Genomic DNA, 23168 nt, shown 5'->3' with positions numbered 1-23168 from the left:
GTGAGGTTTCTCACTCCTTCCATCTGTGCAGGTTAGCAATGGAGCTATGGCTACTGGCTCAGTAGCTAAGATGGACATCCCACAGCATCATACATACTGAGTTAAGACAACCTGCTGGGAAGCAGTCTAAGCAGATTCCCTCCTAGACTCCAATGAATGAATGCTGAAAAGGGTAATCTTTCTGGACCTCGCACATAACTTGGGTGTGCCAGAGATGGGTATTTTTGCTTCATCCAAAAATAGTCAGGTCAGCAAGTTCTGTTCATGGACTCCTCAGAAAGGGGCATGGAGACCAGAAGCCTTATCATTCATCTGGAAAGACCACATTCTGTATACCTTCTTCCCAGCGTACTGCAGAGAGTGACGGAGGATGGATCAAAGATGATACTGATTGTACTGGCCCAGGCAACACTGGATATGCTTCTTAGATCACTGTTGCAGTATTCTAAACAGGTGGGTTATCTTGTCAGATAACCTGGATGGTCCATCAGGGCTACCAAAGCCAAAACCTTCAGTAGAGCCATACGTCTGACATATCACCCAAGTACTTGGGTCTAAAGGCTAATAAGCAGACATATGAGCATAAATCCTCAGACTATCTCGTCACCTGTCTGAATGTAGGTCTCACACCCATTGGTCTGTTCTATTTGTGGTCGTTAGTACAGTTGACCTTCACTGGTTCAGATATGTGCCTCGTTGGGGAATATTCCTCCGTTTTTCTCATTTGTATTGCTATTGGTTGTTCACAGTTTAATTTCTCCAAGTCATTTGCATTTCTAGTACCATGATGGGAGTGGACCTCATTACTATTGTTTCAGTCTTTGATGTTGGCCAAAAGTGCTCTACGCAGCACCCACAATGTACACAAAATTTACTCCTCCTGTAATTCCTGTGGAGTTGCATGTATTGGTGATATATCTAAATATGACTGTAAATTCTTTTTTTATGAGGCCCATTTTTCCTACTACTATTGGAACTGTGTGGGTATCCTTCTCCCATATTGTCATTTCTTCCGGCAAATCCCAATATTTTATGACTTTGTGTCTGTATGTAAAGAACTGTAATTACTGGATGTAGCAATCTCAATGATCAATGCTACTTTTGTCTTCTTTTCATGGACTACTACATCTGGTTGTCTTGCGTCTATTTTTGAACTGTTGGTAATGGGTGATCCCATCTGATATAAACTTCATCATTCTCTATAATACTTTCTGGCTCATGTTTCTAATGCTTCTCATCTACTTCAGTATTGTAATGTTTGCACAATCCCCAGTGCAACAGTCTTGCCACATTATTATGCCTTTCAGTGTACAAACCCTATGCCATTAGTGTGTCACATACACAGCAGCAATGTATGTCACTGTTTCCAGTTCCATTTTACAGAACCTGCATTTGTCCATTTCTCGCACATGTTCAATGGACTTAGTAAACCAAAGTGCACATAGCCCACTATTCTTGGCTGCCAATGTTAACCTTTCATCTTTTGGTTTAACTTCACCTCTCCTTAACCATTTTTGCATCAGATCCTGATCAACATGAGGTTGGAGTTTTTGTACTAGCAACTATATTTATGCCTTTCCACATTTCTTGCCTTCTCATCTGTTCCTTTTCCTTACATTCCTTCTTTTTGTTTTTTTGGCACATTTAGTTGCTGCCTGGTATTTGTCTACTGATCTTATTTCCTTTCCCACTTGCCACCAAAATGCTTCTGCTAAATTAAGCAGGGAAGTCATCTTAGACTTGTGGGTTCCTGTATTAGATGTGAGTTATGAGGGGAAAGTGTGATTGTGGCAGGCAGATTCCCATACAAGGATCTCTACTCCCAATGCCTTTTCTGTTTAGGTGCAGAGCACATTTACAAAAATTGTACTGTTTCAGTCCTTTGTTCCAAGACTAGATTGTCGTCTCTTAAATTCCTAGTTGGAAATTCAGTGCTCTAACTAGATTGTCGTTTCTTTATTTATGTATTTATTTATTTGACATTTATTGACTGGGATAGTCTGACTGAGCTTGCACCTTTTTTCAGATGGAGGCTTAGGTTGAAAAGCTCCACAGTACAAAGTAAACAGTGAAGATTCACAGAACAAAATAAGATAAGTAATACTTACTGAACAGATTAATGCCAAAGTAGTTAGGAAGACCTTCTACATTGCCCACCTGATCATGAAGGGATTCACATCTAGATCAAGAGAGGTCATCGGCTCCCTGTACTCATCACTCATCAGACCAATGATTGAGTATAATGCCCCATTCGGAATGTATCTGACCCGACACCTGCAGCAGCTGGAAAGGCCCCAAAAGTTCCTCACCAAAAGGATAAACAGCCTCAAAAATATATCTTATACTGCCCGACTGAAGGAACTCCAGCTCTATTCAGTCGCTTACCGTTTGCTCAGAGGTGACCTGTGCCTGACATACAAGGCCATGTCCAACCCAGAATTGATGAACATGCTTCACCTCAAAAAATCTAGATCCCTCAAAACTACAAGGGCGGGAGACTTAAACCTGGACACTGTTATTAACAGGACGTGTTGGAGGGACAGATTCATCACCCAGAGAACTCCCTATGCTGTGGAACAAAATCCCGGTACATGTGAGGCAGAGCACCTCGCTGGCCTTGTTCAAGAGAAATCTTGACCAATGGATGGGAGATCGCAAATATACCCCAGGGATTACCTCAGTGTCACTGCTTGACAGAGGCACAGCAAAATAATGGGCATAGTTTCCTTCAGACTAAAGGGGTGGCAAAAGCCACAAAACTCTGGGCTAGGCTTGTAAATGCCCTTGGGCAGATAGCCTAGTATGAACCTATGAACCTATAGTCTGAAAAAAGAAAAAAATCGAGCATGTGAATGATTCTTAGTAAGGGATATACAGGAAAAACTATAAAAACACAGAAAAGTTATAATAAGGTTAAATAAGTGAACAAAGCTGAACAAATTAGGGAAAATATATCAACTGAAACAAATCAAATAGGTGTGTAAGGAGGAGCTGGGTAGGGAAAGAGAAGAAATGCAGAAGAATATAAATATGTCCAGTAGTAAAAGCAGTTAGGTGAGTTTCAGTAAGAGGGGAAAGAGAGTGGGGGAGGAAGAAAGAAAAGGTGGAGTTATCAGATAACAAGGAGCAAGAGATTGGGGGAGGAGAGAAATAGTTAATATATGAAGTAGGAAGGAGAAGGATGTCAAGTAGAATGATTGCAGTGACATAACCAGGCACAGTTTAGGTCCTTTTTAAGAGCTGTCTAGAAATTGAGAGAATGAGTAATATTTCTGAGGACTTCAGGAAGCTTATTCAATTTAAAGCAGGAAGGTAGCTGTAGAAGTTATGTCACGAAGAATTTTTAGGTTTATGAATTTCTAAGAGAAATTGTGTAGAAATTCAGGAGACTGTTGTCTGTGAAAGCTTCTTAAGTCACTGTTCTGAAGCTCAATGAGTTTTAACTGCATGATGTCCAGAATAGCGCAGGGATCAACTGGGAAATTGGACTCTAAATGCTGAAGTGCCAATGCGGAGGTCATCTGCTAGATTTACATTTGTGAAAACTGCAGTAAATCTCATGACATACTTTCTCTACTTGGATATATTTCTGCAGAAACAATTAATGTAGGTACATAGAAGTTCACAAGACTGTTCTGTGTGAAGTCTGTCTTTGAGTCAGTGCTCTAAAGCTTATTGAGTTCTAACTGCACGGTATCATAAGAAGCAGTGCAGGGATCAATTGGAAATGGGTCTCCAAATGCTGGTGTCAATGTGAAGTTCATCTGCCAGATATGCATCTGTGAAGACCGCAGTTAAGTCTCAGTGTTTTCTATACTTGTATATTTTTCTGCAAAAACTTTTAAAAGAGATTTGTAGAAATTCAGGAGACTTCTTTGTGAAGCCCCTTATAAGTCACTGCTCTGAAGCTCAGTGAGTTCTAACTGCATTCTGATGGAAATAGTGCAGGGAACATCTGGAAATGTTTCTCTACAGATCTTCATGTTATGGTGTTTACAGAAGTCCTCAAACCTGCGTTTACATTTTTAATGAGTCTGACCAATAAAAAACAATATTTTGTGTAGTTGACTGTATCAGCAAGTCCTGTGCTTAGACTGTATCAGCAGATCTTGTGCTTAGAGTTGAGAAATGAAAAACTTTCTGCCGGCAAATGTATCTGCAGCAGTTCTATGATTTGACTAAATGTGATTACATGCTCATGCCATCTGTTAACCAAGTGATCCTTCTTATGTAGTTTTCATATTTAAGTCTGCTACCAATTTGGTGATGTCTACAAGAAAAGCAAGGTCATTTAACCACAAATTGTCTTTTAAAAATGTCATATTTTCCTTCATCAGCCATGAAGGATTTTATTTCCTCACGCAATAACCAAAATCTAGCGTGTTAGTTACTGCCTTGCTCAACCACTGAACTTGACAGAAGTAAATCACGTCATCATGCTGTGCACTTCCTTCTTCAAGAAAGGCTTTAAACTGTCTGTGATTCAGACCCATTGATCTTAATACAGTTAGCAGATGAAATTACCTTTTCCATGGCCTGCATGCCATACATTGATTTACCACAAGTTCCTGTGGCACCGTCTTCTTCATTAAACTTCAAATGCACTTTAGATGTTCATCGTGCATACAGCTGCAGTCATAACAGATGGGTTTTCCTGCCATCAGGCGGGTCCTCGGTCGGCCGAATTCCAAAGTCTAGGTCCGGCGTCGGATGTCGTCGCTTCTTCCCTGACGTCAGTGTGACAGGGGTATAAAAGAACCAGCCGACGCCATTTTCTTCAGTCTTTCTTGCCGCGCGGTGCCCGAAGCAGAAGCAGTTCGCAAGTGCCGGTCGGCCAGCTCCTGAAATTACGAATATTTTTCAACCGAAGTCTTCTTGAAAGCCAAGTACCCCGTTGGGGAAACTTTTCTTGCCTCAGACCAATGTCAGACAAAGTTAATAATTGCATTTCATGTGGGAAGCAAATACCGCATAAGGATTTCCATTCCCTCTGCATTCCTTGCTTAGGCCCAGACCACGACGTCTCCTCGGCCTGTCGTTTTTGTGCTACATTCAACAGACACACTATTAAGCGTCTGGCGGAGTTCGCCCAACACTGTTTTGGCAAAAAGTTTAATTACATTATGTCGTCGGATACTCCGACTCCAGTTTTGAGTAAAAATGCAAAGATAAGGACCGACATACGAGGTCCGCGACTTCTACCGACACCACGCTAAAGCCGACTACAGGTGCTCCGGTTCTCAGCGAGGCGCCTACGCAGCCCCTGACTACCGATGACACTTCATTAGCGGTGTCTTCTGTGCCCGAGGTCGCAGGCTCTTCGGCCCATACCCCGACTACAGATACCGAAGCCACTCTTGGCGGGGAAACTCAGAGTTTAGACAGGCCTGCCACCTCTCAAGGTGTCTTCAGGCCTTCTTCTTCTTTTTCCATTAAGGCTTTCACTAAATCTAAAGCAGCCATGCATACTAAAAGACAAGCTCCACTGGGCTCCATGCCTAAAAAGCAGATGCTCAAAATGGCTGAGGATTTGATTACTCTTATCAGGGGTTCTCAACCCCCCTCGGACAAAAGGCCCAGAGTAGAGGAAGAATACCCTTCCTCGGACCAGGCCTCCATTACTTCAGAACATTCTGAAGACCAGGAACATTCATACTCCCCTTTTGAAGATTCTGATGCAGAGGAGTCCATTCCCTCTGTCTCCCCCCCTGAGGAGTACTCTTTTGGGGAAACCTTGCATACCTTGAGGGAACACTTCCACTGGGAAGGCCAAGATTACTCAGACTCCAAGAAAAGGCTCAGGGATTTCCTCTTGCTCCCTCAGCACAGGCCTCTGGCTATCCCTCCTGTCTTAGACATACTAGATGATGTGTATTCAGAGGCCAGCCTTAACCCAGATTCTTTACCTCCAGCTCCAGTCAAGCCTGACAGGTATTACCGGGTTCCTGATTCACACCAATTCCTATACAAAAGCCATGCGGCTGACCCAGAAACTATTTCACAGGGTCCCAAGGGAATTAAGGCCTCCACTGCCAAAAATCCATTACCTTCAGAGAGAGATTCCAGAGCTTTAGAAAGGTGGGGGAAAAAGGTATACCCTCGGCCACCTTAACCCATGAGGGCATTAAACTGTCAGTTCCATATGTTAAAGTATCAACAGTTTTTGTTATCTCAGTTGAAAAGCAAAATGTCACAACCTGAACAACCAGACTTGAAGGAGTTGCAGGATTTGTTGCATAGTGCAGAGCAAGTGGGTAAACATACCTTGCAATGTGGTTTTGATGCTTTAGAGGCCTCATGTAGAGCTGCTGTTACAGGATCAGTCATACGTAGACATGCTTGGCTCAAACTGCAAACCTTACCAGATCATGTCAAAGCTAAATTACTAGATGCGCCTCTTCAAAAAGATGTATTGTTTGGTGTTAAAGCTGAGGAGGTATTAAAGAAAATGGAGGAAAAGGCAAAATCACTGCAAACAGTGAAAGATTTCCTACAGGTACAACCTCCACGTTTCAGTAGAAATTGGCCTTCAAAGAATTGGTCCTTTCCAGCCACAGACAGACCTCAAAGAGATAGATACAGGCGCCCGAGGGGTAGAGGGCAATCTCAAGGATCATTTAGAGGCAGACAATGGCAAGCACCTACACCAAGAGGTGGTGAGGATAGTTCACAGCCATTCAGAAAGCAGAACCAATGACTTTCCCCTTTGCATGCCAAGCAAGGCTCAATTGGCAGCACCTTTAGGCGGAAAACTGGCATTATTTTTGAAAAATTGGCATATTGTCACAAAAGACAAATGGATCCTGGACATTATAGACAGAGGCTACAGATTCCACGTTCACACCCTTCCAAAAATGAAAGGCATGCCAAACCTGCCACACAATCAAAGGGCAGAGGCACAAAAACAAATTTCAGATCTCATGGACATGAAAGCTATTCAAGAGGTACCTGCACAAGAACAGGGTCAAGGTTTTTACTCCAGACTATTCCTGGTACCAAGGAAGGGCAAAGATTGGAGACCTATTTTGGACCTATCCATCCTAAACACATATTTACTCGTACCAAAATTCAAGATGCTCACATTACAGCAGCTTCTTCCCATGCTGGGCAAGGAGTCTTGGCTGGTAACATTGGACCTCAAGGAGGCATACCTGCATGTCCCAGTCAGACAAGATTGCAGAAGATACCTCAGATTTCTTACAGGTTCAACCCATTATCAATTCTCTGCATTGCCCTTTGGCTAATCTACTGCGCCCAGAGTGTTCACGAAATGCCTGGCATCAGTAATTGCCTTCTGCAGACTTCAAGGGATACAAATATACCCATATTTGGACGACTGCCTGATCCAAGCGGACAGCAAACACACACTTCTGAAACACCTGGCGTTTGTAATAATGTTGTTGAATTCTCTGGGATACACAGTCAACAAAAAAAAATCAAGACTAATACCCTCTCAAACAATAATTTTCCTGGGTGCCAGCTTGAATACAAACACCCAGATGGCCTACCTCACGCCAGAGAAACAAGGGCAACTAACTCAATACTTCAGAAAACTGGCAACCTTCACCAGGCTGACTGCAAGGAAAATCCTGCAGGCTCTGGGATTCATGACATCTTGCATCCTGCTAATCCCATGTGCAAAGCTGCATATGAGGAAACTTCAATGGTACCTAAAAAACTTATGGTCTCAACACAGCCACAGTTTGGAAACAATTATACCACTGATTCCATGTCTTCAAAAGGAATTTCTGTGGTGGGCTCAAGCATGCCAAAGAAACATAGGTCTCCCATTCTGCAAGCCTCAAGCAAATCAAGTCATCACAACAGACGCCTCGGACTACGCCTGGGGGGCGCACATGACAGATCGGTGCATTCAGGGCAAATGATCCCATAAAGAAAAGCACCTACACATCAATCAAAAGGAAATGCTAGCAGTAATAAATGCTATTATGGCTTTCAAAGACCTACTGCATCCAGGTAAGCTATTGATAAGGACAGACAACAGCACAGTGATGTGGTACATAAACAAACAGGGAGGAACCCATTCATATCCTCTATGCAGGCTAGCCATGTCTCTTTGGAACATGGCCCTGGAATTACAAATCCAACTTCAAGCACAGTTCCTGCCAGACAAGGAAAACACACTGGCAGACAGCCTAAGCAGAAATATGACAGATCCACACGAATGGAAGTTGCATCCTCAAGTTTTTACAAAGATAATTCAAGCATGGGGAAGGCCAGACATAGATCTCTTCACCACCCACAGAAATTACCAATTGACAAAATTCTGCTCAAGGACCTTTCATCCACAGGCCTGGAAAGTGGACGCACTCTCTTTCAGTTGGACAACAATGACAGTTTATGCCTTTCCACCTCTTCCTCTGCTGCCCAAAGTTCTATTAAAAGCCAGAGCAGACAGACCAAAGATGATTCTCCTTGCTCCAGACTGGCCAAGACAACACTGGTACCCACTCCTGAGGAGCCTGACGCATTCCCCACCATGGATCCTGCCTCTAATACCTCTTCCACTCACTCAGCATAACTTCAAAACTCTTCACAGTCAGCTGAAAACACTCAGTCTAGCCGCATGGAGGATTCCTTAAATTCACAACAGACCCTACTCTCCAAGGCGGTGCAGGATGTCATTTTGGAGGCCAGAAGGCCTTCTACTAGAAAAGCCTACTCCGCAAAGTGGAAACGGTTTTGTGCCTGGAATCAGAAAAAGGGTCAGAATCCTGGAATACTGAATTTACCTCAGATATTACAGTACCTAGCGGAGATGCTAAGCAGTGGACTTTCATTCTCCTCCATCAAAATCCATGCCTCAGCCATTTCTGCAGAATACAACACTGATCCTCCTTTATTCTCTCACCCTCTCTTAAGACAGTTCCTAAGAGGGGCTAAGAATATAAAACCCCCAAGGAAGCAACCAGTGCCTGCTTGGGACCTCAATTTCATTCTAGAAAAACTGACCCTGCCTCCTTTTGAGCCAGCTGCTTCAACAGTACTGCAATATTTGTCATGGAAAACAGCCTTCCTTCTGGCTATCACCTCAGCACGCAGGGTTTCGGAACTACAAGCCCTCATGGCTGTGCAGCCTTTCATCATTTTCCTTCAGGACAGAGTTTCTTTACGAACCAACCCTTCTTTTATGCCAAAGGTAGTATCCAGGGTAGCCTTGAATCAGGCAATCCACTTACCTACCTTTTACCCTAATCCACAAAACAAAGGGGAGAGACTAATACATTCCTTGGACATTCACAGACAGTTCCATTATTATTTGGACAGAACAAAACCTTTCAGAAAATCAGAGCAACTCTTTGTATCCTATGCTACAGGTGCTCAAAGGAAGCCCATTTCCAAACAGACAATCTCAAAATGGATAGCCCACTGCATACGCTTTTGTTACTCTTTTCATGGTAAAACTGTACCTACAGGCATCAGATCTCACTCCACAAGGGCCACAGCTACCTCTGCAGCTTTCCTCAGGGGGGTTCCTACCAAAGATATTTTGGAAGCTGCCACTTGGAGTTCTGTACATACTTTCTCCAAGCACTATCACCTACCATTATACTCCAAATCTAGAGCGGGCTTTGCCACTGCAGTCTTGCAGGGCATCCTGGCTCCTCCAAGTTCCACTTAGTGCCTACCACCCCTTTTTTAGCTTTGGGATTCTACCCATCTGTTATGACTGCAGCTGTATGCACGATGAACATAGTACAGTTTTGTACCTACCATATATGTAGATGTTCGAGTGCTAATACAGCTGCAATCCAGGTTTCCTTCCCTCCTTCCCCTCTTGGGACAGGCCTAATGGCTAACACCTCCTCATACAACCTGATTGGGGTATTATTTTATGGTGTATTTGCTTGCAACTACTGTTTTTTGATTATATTGCATAGCATTATTACATAAATTTATGTTTTGCCTTCCTTCTGGGGGCACCTGACATCTGGGGCAAGAAAAACTGAAGAATATGGCGTCGGCTGGTTCTTTTATACCCCTGTTGCACTGACGTCAGGGAAGAAGCGACGACATCCGACGCCGGACCTAGACTTTGGAATTCGGCCGACCGAGGACCCGCCTGACGGCAGGAAAACTCATCTGTTATGACTGCAGCTGTATTAGCACTCGAACATCTACATTTATGGTAGGTACAAAACTGTACTTTCCATCTCATGGCTAGAACCCAATCAGTTTTTAATTTTCTCCAATACCTGTTTCACTTGATCAAAAATACACTCTCCAGTTGTAGTGCCCTTCATTGAATAAACCTCCAGCAGTTCGTCCATCTTAATAAAAATGTAACTCTTTGAACAAATATAGCCAGTAGAACAACATCCTCAACAGCAGTACTTTCATTGTCTGCTAAGATGAAGAACTGAAAGTGTTGTAGTCGTCTCCAAAGATTATCTTTGAAGATGTTCTTCGTGTTTCACTCTTGCAGTCATCACACTTGGGTTATCTGCTTGCAGGTAGCCCTCAGTCGGCCGAAATACCAGAGACTTAGTATTTCTGTGTCAGATGCTGCCGCTCCAGGACTGACCTCAGGTCGTCAGGGGTATAAAAACAGTTAGCCAACGCCATTATCCCAGTCTTTCTTGCCAAGGATCCCGAAGCAGAAGCAATTCGGAAGTGCCAGTCGGCCACTACCTGAATTTTTGTTTACAAATTGAATAATCCTGAAGTCGTCTAAAGCTAAGTACCCCGTTGAGGATTCTTTTTCTTGCTCTAACCGATGTCAGAAAAGTTAACAATTGTCTTGCCTGTGGAAAGCAAATACCTCACAGAGATTTTCATTCTTACTGCGTCACCTGTTTAGGCCCAGACCGCGACATACCTCGCTGTCTGTTTTGTGCCTTGTTTAACACCCAAACCATTCGTCATCGGGCTCTCTTTGTCGCTAAATTCTTTTGCTCTCTATCTCCGTATTCTCAAATGGCTTCGGTAAGCCATCCGACTACCAATATTCTGAAAAAAACGTAAGGATAAAGACAGAGACAGACTGCATAGGTCAAAAGCTGCCGATGACGCTTCAGTTAAGCTAGTTGCCAGTCCGCCAGTACTCAGGCACTTTTGCAGCCCCTGATGCCTGCTTCAGTGGATTCACAGGCCTCTACCGAGACCCATTTGGAGTCTGGTATGCCACGAGACTCTTCTTCGACTTTGGAACCTGCGCATGTCTCTAACTTGGATGGGTCCGGAGCCGCTGTGCAGGCACCAGCTTCTGAGGCAGTTCTTCGCTCAAGCAATGTTCGACTCAAACCGACAACTTTTTTAACCAAAACTACCGAGTTTCTTAGGCACAGAGTATGCACTACGCCTAGAAAACCGACGACCAAAGCACATGTACCTGCTCCCATGCCACAAAAACAAATGCTTAGAATGGCAGAAGACCTTATTACGCTGATTAAGGGAAGTCAGCCTTCCCCTGCTAAGAGAAAAAGAGACCAGTCCCCTACAGCTTCTACAGACCAGGAGTCCAATGATTCTGAGATTTCTGATTATAAAGACATGCCCTTATCTGCTTATGCGGATTCAAATGCAGAGGAATCTATTCCCTCTGCCTCCCCTCCAGAGGATTTTCCTTTTGGTGAAACCTTGCATCCCTTAAGAGAGCATTTCCACTGGGAATGCCAAGACTGTCCTCTGTCCAAAAAGAGACTCAGAGAATTCCTAGAGTTGCCTCAGCACAGGCCTTTGCAATACCCCCTGTCCTGGATGTTGCTGATGATGTTTTTATGGAATCCAGTCTTACTCCTCACACTTTACCTCCTGCCCCCAGGAAAGCAGACCGGTACTACAGAGTACTTGGCACTCACAAATTTCTTTTCAAGAATCCTACTGCTGACCCAGAGATCATTTCCCAGGGGCCTAAAGGTATCAAGGCTACTACAGCCAAGAGTCCCACACCTTCGGACAGGGATTCCAGAGCTTTGGCCAGATGGGGTAAGAAGGTATGTACCTCTGCAAAGCTTGCTATTAGGGCATTGAATTGTCAGTTTCATATGCTGAATTACCAACAACATATTATGGAACTTATTAAACAGAAAGTGGCAGCCTTTACAGACTGTGCAGAAAATAAAGAATTGCAGGAGCTTGTGCACTCTGCAAGCCAAGTCAGCAAGCATACTTTGCAGTGTGGCTGTGACGCCCTAGAAGCATATTGCTGGGCAGCAGTCACTGGATCTGTACTGAGAAGACATGCTTGGCTCAAGGAGCAGACCTTGCCAAATCAAAGTTGCTAGATGCTCCTTTAAACAAGGACAGTTTATCACCAAAGCAGAAGAGGTTCTTAAAAAGATGGAAGAAAAAGCTAAGTCTATGCAGACTGTTAAAGAATTCTTACAAGTGCAACCCCCTAGATTCAGTAGACATTGCTCTTCCAAACACTGGTCCTTTCTAGCCCCCTCCAGGCCTTCTCAAACCAGACCCAGGGGAAACAGACCACCCAGACTACAGTCTCAGGGTATGCAGAGATCTAAGCAATGGAGTGCCCCCACCCCTAAAGCAAGGAGTGGTAAGCCACCTCCTTTCGGAAAAAAAATTCACAATGACTTCTTTACTTCACTTCCCAGCCCTGCCCAATACTTGTGCCCCTTGGAAGAAAACTTGCCCTTCATGCAAAAAACTGGATGTCCATCACACAGGACCGGTGGGTCCTCAACATTGTATCCCAGGGGGTACAAATTTTATTTCCATTCACTGCCAACACCAAGTGGGTTTCCAGACCTTCCTCCAAACCAGTGGGCAGAGGCTCAAAGCCAAGAAGCTTCCTTGCTCAATATCCGAGCTATTCAGCCAGTTCCAGTAGAACAGAGGGGGTCAAGGATTCTACTCCAGACTCTTCCTTGTACCCAGGAAAGAGGGCTCTTGGCACCTAATCCTGGATCTTTCAATTCTCAACACCTTCCTGGTGGTACCAAAATTCAAAATGCTTACCCTTCAACCGCTTCTTCCTATGTTAGCCAAGGATTCCTGGTTAGTCACCCTAGACTTAAAAGAAGCCTATCTGCACATCCACATAAGGGAGTCATGCAGAAAGTATCTATGCATTATCAGTTCTCTGCACTTCCATTTGGCTTATCAACTGCACCCAGAGTTTTTACAAAATGCCTGGCTCCAGCCATTGCATACTGCAGGCAGAGAAATATCCAAATTTTCCTTTACTTGGACGACTGCCTGATTCAGGCGGACAGTCAAGAATTGTTGTTGCAGCACCTGACATTTGTGAAAGACCTTCTCACTTCCTTGGGGTGCACCATCAACGAAAAGAAATCAAGACTGGTACCCAGTCAAAAGATTGTATTCCTGAGAGCAAGCTTGGACACAACATCCCAGATGGCATTCCTCACTTCAGAAAAACAAGTCTATCTGACAGCCTATTTCAAACAAATGACCACCAGAACCCAGCTATCTGCAAGAAAAATACTGCCAGCCCTAGGGTTCATGGTGTCATGTATACTGCTAATTCCATATGCAAGACTGCATATGAGGAAACTTCAGTGGCACTTAAAAAGTCTTTCGTGCCAACATTCTCAGGACCTGGAAACAGTCATTCCTATCATACTCTGTTTAAGGACAGAGTTCCTTTGGTGAGCAGAAACATGCTACCACAACAAGGGACTGCTCTTTTCTCAACCCCACGCCGCCCAGACCCTAACCACAGATGCATCAAACTATGCCTGGGGAGCACACATGGACGGCAAATGCATTCAGGGCCCCCTGGAACCCAAGTCAAATTCATCTGCACATCAACCAAAAAGAGATTCTAGCTGTGCAGAACGCCCTGACAGCTTTCAGATTCCTACTCTTTCCAGGACAACTGCTAATAAAAACAGACAACACCACAGTCATGTGATACATCAACAAGTGGGGGGAACCCACTCTGCAGGTCAGCCATGGCCCTGTGGCACACGGCGATGGACATGCAAGTTCATCTGCAAGCTCAGTTCCTGTCAGGCAAACAAAATTCACTGGCTGACTTGAGCAGAAATCGCCTAGACCCACACAAGTGGCAATTGGAACCCAGCACCTTCAACCTTCTGATTCAGAAGTGGGGGACCCCAGAGGTAGATCTCTTTGTCTCCCTCTCCAGCCACCAGCTCAGCAAATTCTGCACCAGGAATCCTCATAGCAGGGCCTGGAAAGTGGATGCTCTATCGTTTCGGTGGGTAAATCTCTCAATCTCTGCCTTCCCCCTCTGCCCCTTCTTTCAAGAGTATTACTTAAGATAAGACAGGACAGACCAAGGACAATTTTGATTGCCCTGGACTTGCCACGACAACAATGGTACCCACTCCTGCGCAGCCTGTTACCGGTGCCACCTTGGCACTTACACCAGAACCCAACTGTGCTCTCTCAGCAGGAGGGACAGATTTTGTATCCACAACTGCAAACCCTAAATCTTGCAGCCTGGCTTATTCCCTGAATTCTCCCCCAGCAACCCTAAGCAAGCAGGTGCTAGACGTCATTCTTGAAGCCAGACGACTCAGTACAAGATAATCCTATGCTGATAAGTGGAAAAGGTTCTGCTCCTGGACTCTAAAGGCGAGGAAACAACTCTGCCCTCCCTGCCTCTAATCCCAGATTACTTAGCAGATCTACTTCACAAAGGCCTGTCCTTCTCCATTACGAAACATGCCTCAGCCATTTCGGCTCATTACAACACTGAGCCACCTCTCTTCTCGCACCCCCTTATCAAACAGATGATGTTAAGTTGTCAATCTTGCCTTCATTCTTGCTGGATGGGTTCGGAGCCGATCCTCGGCTCCGACTCAGCCAATACTAAAGCTCGAGAGCTAATTCCACCGGCTCGAGGCTCCCCTATATCCCACAATGCTAGGCGGTAACTACCCAGATCTCATTTGCCGCTTAGCTGCGAGGTGCTTTCTTCTACCGGCTCTGGCAGGTTAGTGAGTTTTTTCTAGTCAAAAACTTAAATTTTCTACCCCTGTCCTTTCTATTTAGTTTAGTTTATATTACAGGGTATCCCTTTAGTTTAAATTGGGTCTCCCTCGATTTTATCCCCTTTTTATCCCCTTTTAACTTCTAGGCCTTTGGCCCACTCCCCTTTTTCCCCTTGTCATTTTAGTGTGACTGGATTTTTTCTTTTGGTTACAGGGTGTGTCTGTGTCCTTTGATATACAGTCTCCTCTTTTAGGATGTCTAAAGACTTCAAGGTCTCGGGCTTCAAGAAGTGTGATTCGTGCTGTCAGAAAATGTCTCTGACAGACGGTCACACTTCTTGTGTCTATTGCCTGGGACCTTTGCACCTGCAGGACTCCTGTGCTGTTTGCCATGCATTCAGCCCTAGAGTCCTGCAGGAGCGCAAAAATAAACTTATACTTCGAGGCTTATTAAAGCCTGAAGGCCCCTCAACCCAGTCTACGTCGGGGAAGCCTTCAAAGACTTCCAGGCCGTCGGCTCCAGCTTCAGAGCCGTCTGCTGGGAGCATCAAGGCTGCTTCGACATTGGCTCCGGCTGGAGTCAATGTTTCGAAGACTCAAACTGTTACCTCAGCTCTGGCTGGAGCCGAGGTTGCTAAGACTCAATCGGCTCTGATAGTCTTATCGGAGCCACCTTCAAAGAAGAGGTCGAGGTCCCCTTCCAGCGGCTCCATCCACTCGGCCCCAGGATCCCCTCTTCTGTCGGAGCGGAGCCATAGGTCCCATTCCTCTCGGTCCTCCAGGCTATCCGACCATGACTTACAAAGGATGGTGAGTAGACTTCTCAAGTCCGAGGCACTGGCCCAAATGCTGCATAGCCCTACTCAACAGTCAGCGGCTATTCCCATCCCTGCTTCTGTTCCTCCTCTGACTCTTCTGAGTTCGGAGCCGGGGCTCGTCAGAGCCGTGGCTGTCGGTGCGTCGGAGCCGATACCTTCCCTTTCAGCTTCGTCGTCTGCTCCGATTTCCCCCTTGGAGGGATCTCGGCGCAGGGCTTCCCTCGGCTCCGAGGGGGCGAGTGGCATCAGACCCTTGTCCGACCCCGTTCTCCCTCTCGGGGTGTCTGCGCTGGTGAGTTCGGCTCCGACATCGGCCTCGGAGCCGTCCCTGTCGGTGCCTGGGGGGTCCTTGTCTCCTCGGAGCGGGGACCTTCAGCCTTGGCTGATAGGGGCGCCTTCGAGGTTATGCAGAGCGTGCTAGACCCCGTGTCTACCCCACAGTCGGCTCTGTCAGCTCCTCCCTCTTCAGTGCCTGCGGTGGTTTCTACCCACCCCCTCGTAACAGACCGTAGAGAGCCAGCTCCTCAGGTTTCCCCATTGGGAATATCCTCTTCTTTCCGAGGCTTCTCCTGATCCGGCAGGAGAACCCCCTCGGAAGAGACAGTGCAAGAGGAAGCACATTGACTCCCCTGAGTCTATCACCTCCGACACCAACTTGGAGGAATCTGAAGGTTCCCCTCGGTCCCCCTCTGAGGATGTCTCTTTTGCTGACATCCATGAAATCCTTAAACAGAGGGGGAACTGGCCCGCCCTTAACCCTTCAGAGGACGAGTCGGTCTATCTTGAGGCGTTTGGCTCTCGCCCTTCCACCTCCTGGGTGTCTCCTCCCTTTGACCCCCTCATGGAAGTGGTGGCAAGGAAGGCTTGGACGGCCCCTGATTCGGTGGAACCTACCCCAAGGAGGCCGTCAAAATTTATTACTGCCCCAAAAGAGAAACAGTTCTTATCCAAAGGCATCTCTGTTGATGCCATGGTGGTGGCCGCAGCCACTAAGAAGGAATTAGCTGATCCTTCGGTACCTGCCCATCCTCCTAATAAGGAGTCTAGGACCATGGACAGGTACGGTAAAAGGATATTTTCCTCAGCGACCTTTGCCATGCGGTCGCTGAACTACTTGTGTCACTTCACCCGTCTCCAGAGGGATTTACTCAAGGATATGGGTGAGGCTATGCAGGATCCAACAGCTGAGGGGTTACAAGACAAAATGAACTCCCAGTTGGCAACCCTGAATTTGATTGTCATCTCCTCCATGCGGCTTATCTCATATGCGGCTGATGGGGCGAGTAGGGCCGCAAGCACAGGTGTAGCTTTACGACGCCACGCCTGGATGCGGCTTTGCAATTTTGTGGACCCTTTCAAGGCGTCCTTCACCAATTCCCCCTTTGATGGCTCAACATTGTTTGGACCTCAGGTGAAGGATACATTGACTAGGTGCGAGCAGGAAGGTAAGACTCTCTCTGCCGTGGGAGTCCGTTTTTCTACCCCTTCCAGACCTTATCCCAAAGGTCAGAGGGGGGGAAATGTGGTTCCGCAAACCACAAGGAGTCTCATCTGACACACAAAGTCGATTCCCCTCTAGAGGCAGAGGGGGGAACAACAATAGTCGCCGCCCTAGGGGCAGAGGTGGTCCGCAAAACCAGAGTAGCAGAGAGACTTTCTCTGACAAACCCTTTCAGCATCCCTGAGGAGCTGCCCGGCTGTCCACCTTCAGAGGCAGTTGGGGGAAGATTATCACTGTACCCAAAAGCCTGGCTTTCCCTCACTCAAGACAAATGGGTACAGTCGATCATATCCGAGGGTTACAAAATCCCCTTTATTCACATCCCATACCAACCCAAAGGATCCCTTCCAGACGTTCCACCCAGTCTAAGGGAACAAACAGCGTTAGAAATATCAAAGCTGCTGTCAAAAAGAGCTATCCAGCCAGTCCCAGCAGACCAGCAAGGATCTGGAATCTACTCCAAATTCTTTTTGGTACCAAAAAAAAACAGGGGACTGGAGACCAATACTGGATCTCAGCAAGCTAAACAAGTATGTGAAGAAAACAAAATTCCGGATGGTCACGCTACAGTCCATTCTACCCTTCTTGGGTCAGGACAATTGGATGTGCTCGATAGACCTTCAGGATGCGTACTACCATATCAAAATGCACAGACGCTCCAGGAGGTTTCTCCGCTTCAGGCTGGGAGCCAGTCACTACCAGTTCAGAGCCCTGCCCTTTGGTCTCACTACAGCCCCCTGAGTGTTCACCAAATGTATGGCAGTGGTCGCGGCTCACTTGAGACGTCAAGGATTCCAGGTGTTTCCATATTTGGACGACTGGCTCCTTACCGCCACCACCAGGCATCAACTTTTTCTATCCAGAGACTTCACCATCCAAACTTGCCAAGCTCTAGGCATTTCAATAAATTTCGAAAAATCTGCCTTGTCGCCTTGTCAATCTATTAACTTTATAGGCGCCACCTTAGACACAGTTCATCTTTCCGACAGACTAACAGAGCAAAGAGTATCAGATGTCCGCAAACAAGTTTACCTTCTACTTCAATGCAACAAGATCAAAGCCAGGGTAGTCTTGAAGGTATTAGGACTCATGGCAGCTACTATTACACTCCTCCCCTTAGCTCGTTTTCACATGCGGATCCTCCAGTGGATGCTGTTTTCTCAGTGGTCCTTCCAACAGCTCCCGATGTCTCACATCATCCTGCTAACCCAATCATGCAAGAATCACCTGTCTTGGTGGATCACATCACCTCAAGTTCTCCAGGGCAGACCCTTCACCCCCCCCAATCACCACGGTGACGACGGATGCCTCCCTGATCGGGTGGGGGGGCATTATCAGGGCAGGACAGTCCAGGGCACATAGCAATCTTTTGAGTGCCACTTGCACATAAATGTCTTAGAGATGAGAGCAGTGCTTTTAGCGTTGCAAGCCCTTCAGGACTCTCTTCCCACAGGGACTATTGCAATTCAGACGGACAACATGTCCGTAGTGTGGTACATCAACAAACAGGGCGGAACCAAGTCCTACCCCTTATGTTGAGAGGCACTCAGACTTTGGCAGTGGGCGATTTCTTCTTAGTGTTTTCCGATAGCAACGCACATTACCGTGAAGTCCAACGTGATTGCGGACAGGTTGAGCAGGGCTATTCTCATGCCTCACGAGTGGTCTCTAAAAAAAAAAATCAGTGCTGGAAGAAATCTTTCGAAGATGGGGCCGGCCTTGCTGCAATCTTTTTGCTACTCCCCAAAACAGCAAGTGTCACGACTTCACCCTCTTCCCTTTACTAGGCCAACCCACTAGAGACGCTCTAGTCCACGATTGGCCCTGGGGACTTCTGTATGCTTTCCCCCCCTTTCCACTGATCTCTCAATTAATTAAGAAAGCTATCACCTCGAGAGTCACCATGATCCTCATTGTCCCTTACTGGCCTCGACAGATATGGTTTCCGTTCCTCCATCATTACCTCTTGGAGCAGCATTGGCATCTGGACCCAGTGCCAGATCTTTTGACCCACCATTCGGGCCAGCTGCACAACTCCCTCCAATCTCTCAACCTCACAGCGTGGTTTCTCCGATTCCTACCCTAGCCAGGCTTCCCTTGATCTCTCATTTGGTCCGTAACATCCTGATAGCCTCTCGCAAGTCTTCTACCAGAAGGATTTACAATAGTAAGTGGAAGCGTTTTTCCTTCTGGGCAGCATCAAAAAATATAGACCCCTTCACTGCACCTATCCAGTCTATCCTAGACTTCCTGGCAGAGCTCTTTCATTTAGGCTCTTCCTCATCTACCATTAGAGTACAACTAGCTGCTATATCTAACTTTCATGTAGGTGTCTTGGACTCCAGTATCATGTCCCATAAACTCTGCAAAGCCATTCTAAGAGGTGTCTTTTTGCTCAAGCCCCCAATCAAAGATCCCCCACCTCAGTGGGACTTGAATTTGGTCCTAGCATCCTTGATTCTCCCCCCCTTCGAACCTGCGGCTTCATACCCTCTTAAGTTGCTCTCACGGAAAACACTTTTTCTAGTAGCCATAACATCAGCTAGAAGGGTATCTGAACTTCATGCTCTTTGCAGTCGTCCTCCTTACTTAGTTTTCCATAAAGACAGGGTGTCCCTCCAGACTAATCCGTCCTTCTTGCCTAAGGTTTCCTCTGAGGCAAACCTAAACCAGACAATTGATCTCCCCGTCTTCTTCCCTGATTATTCCAACAGGTCGGAACAAAAGTTACATTTTCTAGATGTTCATCGCCAACTTCGATATTATTTAGACAGGACTAAACAGTTCAGGAAATCTGACCAGCTCTTCCTGTCTTATGCGGAAGGGAACTTGGGCCTTCCAGTTACTAAAGTGTCCCTTTCAAGATGGCTTACCTCTATAATTACCTTCATCTATGAAATCAGACATCAAAAACTGCCTTCAAGACCTAGAGCTCATTCAACTAGGGCATTAGCTACATCTGTAGCTTTTCAGGACAGGCTACCAATAGATTCCATTTGTGCAGCAGCCACATGGGCTTCTCCTCATACCTTTATCTCGCATTACAAATTGGATATGGCCTCTAGAAACCGTGTCAACTTTGGTTCCACTGTTCTCAAGAGTCTGTTCCGATAAGCCACCTGGGGTAAGGTGCTAGGGACGCGGCCCCATCCAGCAAGAATGAAGGCGAGATTGACAACTTAACATTGAGAAGTTATGTACCTACCATAACGTTCCATGTTAGTTGTCTTCTTCTCGCCTTCTTTCTTGCGTCCCACCCTCCTTCCCCCTAGCCTGGACAGACAGATAGGAATTTTTGGGATCTTCCATTGGGGTTTCCTTCCCACATGTTCTACCACCTCTATTCTCTCCTTTATGTTTGTGGTAGCTTACATACAGGTTTATATAGAGGTGGGTTCTTTTTCTCTCTTCTCAATTCTGTGGAGACCAGAACTGCTTGGTTTTAGCTATCAAACGAGATCTGAGTAGTTACCGCCTAGCATTGTGGGATATAGGGGAGCCTCGAGCTGGTGGAATTAGCTCTCGAGCTTTAGTATTGGCCGAGTCGAACCCATCCAGCAAGAAAGAAGGCGAGAAGAAGTCAACTAACATGGAACGTTATGGTAGGTACATAACTTCTCATTCATTGTGTTTCACTGTTGCAGTCATCACTGTAGGGTTCTTCCTGCCGGCAGGCAGTCTTCGGTCGGCCAGAATCCCAAAGTCTGGGTCCGGCGTCGGCTATTCAGTCATGCTCCCTGACGTCAGAGCGCTAGGAGTACAAAGCTGCTAGCCGATGCCATGTTCTCCAGTCTTTCTTGCCGTGCGGTGAAAGCAGTTCGCAAGTGCCAGTCGGCTGACTCCTGATATTTTTTCATGCTTCAGTCCGAAGACTTACTTCTTCTTCTCAAAGCTAAGTACCCCGTTGGGGAAACTTTTTTTCTTGCTCCAGTCCGATGTCAGAAAAAGTTAATAATTGCATTTCTTGTGGGAAGCAAATACCTCATAAGGATTTTCATTCTTACTGTATTCCTTGTTTAGGCCCTGACCACGACGTAGCTAGTTTTCGGTTTTGTGCTAGATTTAACCAACGTACGATTAAGTGAAGGTACGATTTTGCTTTTCACTACTTTGGTAGGCGATTTAATTATAAAATGTCGTCGGACACGCTTCCGACTACCGGAGTTCACAAACAACGCAAGGATAAGGACAGGCCTCGGAGGTCCAAATCAGACAACGTTTTACTAGCAGAGCCAGCTACAGGTTCGGCCGTCGTCAGTGAGGCGCTTTCGCAGCCCCTGTTGTCGGCCATTTCAGAACCGATTGCCAAAACGGACTCCCACGAGGAGCCAGCTAGGCCTTTGAGCACTCCAGCTGCAGGACCTTCGGACAGTGCTCCCTCAGATGGGTCCGGAGCCGCTGTGCAGGTACCGGCTTCCAAGGGGGTTTTCAGGCCTACACAGCTTCTGATAAAGGCAAAGACAACGGCCAAGACTCCTTCTAAATCTAAGACACCAGCCCAGGCCTCTTCTGATCTGGGACCCAAATCTCAGAAACAGCTACTTAAAATGGCAGAGGACTTACTAACCATGATTAGGGGTTCGCATCCCCCTCCAGACAAAAGGCCAAGGCAAGAATTGGATTATGAATCTTCTGATCAGGCATCTATTTCTTCAGTGTCTTCCTCTGAACAGGAATATACTTTCCCTCCTTATGAGGATTCTGATGCTGAGGAATCCATTCCTTCAGCTTCTCCCCCTGAGGATTTTTATTTTGGGGAAACTTTACATGACATGAGGGAACATTTTCACTGGGAAGGACAGGAGTACTCGGAATCTAAGAAAAGACTTGGGGATTTCCTTCTTCTTCCCCAACATAGACCCCTGGCTATTCCTCCTATTTTGGATATTGTGGATGATGCCTTTTCTGAGGCTAATTTAACTCCTGACTCCTTTCCTGCAGCCCCTGCTATGCCCGATAGATATTACAGGGGATTCCCACCAGTTCCTTTACAAAAATCCGACTGCTGATCCAGAAACCATTTCTCAGGGTCCTAAAGGGGTTAAGGCCGCTTCTGCTAAAAGCCCTATTCCGACAGATAAGGATTCTAGAGCATTGGAGAGATGGGGCAAAAAAGTGTACACTTAGAGCTTTAAATTGTCAATTTCATATGCTAAAATATCAGCAATTTCTACTGTCTGTTATGAAACAAAAGCTACATACCATTGCTGGATGTGCAGATAATAAGGAATTACACGATTTGATGCATGCCACTGAACAAGTGGGGAAGCATGGTTTACACTGTGGTTTTGATGCCTTGGAGGCCTCTTGCAGAGCGGCTGCCTCTGGCACAGTCATTAGAAGGCATGCTTGGTTAAAGGAACAAAACTTACCTGATCAAGTGAAAGCAAAGTTACTGGATGCTCCTGTTCAGCATAATGTTTTGTTTGGGCCTAAGGCTGAAGAGGTGATAAAGAAAATGGAGGATAAGGCAAAATCCATACAAACGGTTAAGGATTTCTTACAAGTTCAGCCCCCAAGATTTAGCAGAAATTGGCCAACTAAAAATAGGTCCTTTCCCAGCTCGGACAGGCCTCAGAGAGGTAGATATAGGCGCTCCAGTGGGAGGGCCCAAGCACAGACCTCTTACAGACCTAGACAGTGGACTGCTTCCACCCCCAGGGGTGGAGAGGACAGACCTCAATCTTATAGAAAACAGGTTCAATGACTCCCCCTGCATGGCTCCAGGAACTTCTCTCCTGGAAGCCCCTCTAGGAGGAAAACTCTCTCTTTTTCAACAAAATTGGACTTGCATAACCCAAGACAAGTGGGTTTTGGATGTAGTTTCAAGGGGTTACAAATTCCACTTTCATACCTTGCCAAGACCAAACGGATGGCCAGACCTACCAAAACACCAATGGTCAGAGGCATTAAACCAGGTGGGATCCCTCATAGCTATGA

The 23168-nt window shown here is 46.1% G+C and overlaps 1 protein-coding gene across 2 annotated transcripts in view; it reads left to right on the top strand.

Moving 5' to 3' along the window:
- ZMYM3 (zinc finger MYM-type containing 3) overlaps positions 1-23168 on the top strand; it is a 3891108-nt gene that overhangs the window by 1864894 nt on the left and 2003046 nt on the right. The gene's annotated exons all lie outside the window — the stretch shown is intronic.

This window comes from Protopterus annectens, chromosome 14.part0 (genome assembly GCF_019279795.1).
Source record: "Protopterus annectens isolate FY-2018-M chromosome 14.part0, PAN1.0, whole genome shotgun sequence".
NCBI classification, from domain to species: Eukaryota; Metazoa; Chordata; order Ceratodontiformes; family Protopteridae; genus Protopterus; species Protopterus annectens.
The sequence above is the reverse complement of the archived record's forward strand: the minus strand, read 5'-3'. Positions and strand labels throughout refer to the sequence as shown.